A 1,580-nucleotide genomic window follows, 5' to 3' on the forward strand; every position below is an offset into this window, starting at 1 on the left:
TATATTAACTGTTTTTGCAGTTGTTTCTGCATCTTCTAGTCAGTTCCATCAATTCCTGGGCAAAGATTAGGATGCTCCTGCCTTTCTTTTGTTACTCAGAATTGTTGTTGCTATTCTAGGTGTCTTCTGGTTCCAAACTAAGATAAGAAAAGTTTTATCTAATTCTAGCAGATATACTATCGGCATTTGATCAGGAATGCATTGCTTGTATAACAGTTTTGAGAGTATGGTCGTTTTCATTTTGCTGATACTTCTAACATTGGAGCAAGGGAGATCTTTCCATTTCCTCATAAACTTTTGATTTCTTTTTTCAGAGTATTATAATTTTCAATGTAAAATTCTATTTCTTTCATTAGATTGCTTCTTAAGTATTTCAGTTTTTTTGGATGCTATTGTTTATAGTGTGGTTTCCCTAATTTCTCTCTCAGTGAGTTTGTTGTTTGTGTATACAAATGTCATTGATATTGTTTTTTCTGGTGGAACTGGGAATTGAACTCAGGCCCTTGCACTTGCCAGGGAAGTGCTTATTCCACTGAGCCATTTCCCTAACCCCCATGTCATTGATTTTTTTTTTTTTAATATGGAACGCTTCATGAATTTGGGTGTCATCCTCGCGCAGGGGCCATGCTAATCTTCTCTGTATTGTTCCAATTTTAGTATATGTGCTGCCTAAGCGAGCACCATGTCATTGAATTTTAATGCTGACTTTATATACAACTATGCTACTGTATTTGGTTATTAAATCTAAACTTTTGGTGTAGTGCTTGGGGGTCTTTTCAGTAAGGTGCCATATCATATTCCAATAATAATAGTTTAAATTCTTCTTTTCTTATCTTAATTCTGTTTATTTCTTTCTCTTACTTAACTGCTCTGATTTGTATTTCCAGAACTATACTGAATAATGCTGGTGATTATTGCCCAGGTGTGCTGATACACATCTATAATTCCAGCACTTGGGAGTCTGAGGAAAGAGTGTCACTATTAGTTTGAGGCCACCCATGGTGTACATAAACAAGTTCCACTCCACTTTGTAGTATATCATTAGAGCCCACCTGAAAAGATAAACTGAAAAAAAAGCAAGGTTTACATAGTTACTTATAATCATGAAAATGGATGATAGGCCTAAGTGATTAGAAAAGTCTAATGTCTGAAGATTCATTTCTCTTTATCAGGCTAGGGGAAGATTTCTTAAGGGACTGGAGAGGATTTACCCTTAGTAATTGCTAGAAGATTCTGTAGCAAGATTTGAAAAATTTGGCATTCACAACAGAAACAGATCAAAAGCTATTGCTCAAGAGATTCAAAGGTCCAATTTATCTTATTTCAACATAAGTTGGAAGTTCCCTCAAAGGAAATCAATTCTTGTAGTCTCTCAACCACAAATATGTTCTCCCAGCCAAGAACAAAACTTGACCTCAAAGGTAAGTGCATGTGCACCTCTGTGTATCCAAATGACAGAGCCATTGCAATATAGAAATTTCCAGATTTTGTGTCAAATGTGCTGAAAATCATACCATTGATTGTACCACAAAACTTCATATGTAACAGAAAAAAAGATAAAAGCAAATAATCTTGGTTGT

General features: G+C 35.1%; 1 non-coding gene across 1 annotated transcript; it reads right to left on the minus strand.

Annotated features, from left to right (window-relative positions):
• Positions 1–574: 574 nt before the first annotated feature.
• On the minus strand, positions 575–681 carry LOC111816445. Its single transcript, XR_002820840.1, has one exon. It is a non-coding gene; the product is annotated as a U6 spliceosomal RNA (small nuclear RNA).
• Between the last annotated feature and the right edge of the window lie 899 nt (positions 682–1,580).

This window comes from Octodon degus, unplaced genomic scaffold (assembly GCF_000260255.1).
Source record: "Octodon degus isolate 3935 unplaced genomic scaffold, OctDeg1.0 scaffold00032, whole genome shotgun sequence".
NCBI lineage: Eukaryota > Metazoa > Chordata > Mammalia > Rodentia > Octodontidae > Octodon > Octodon degus.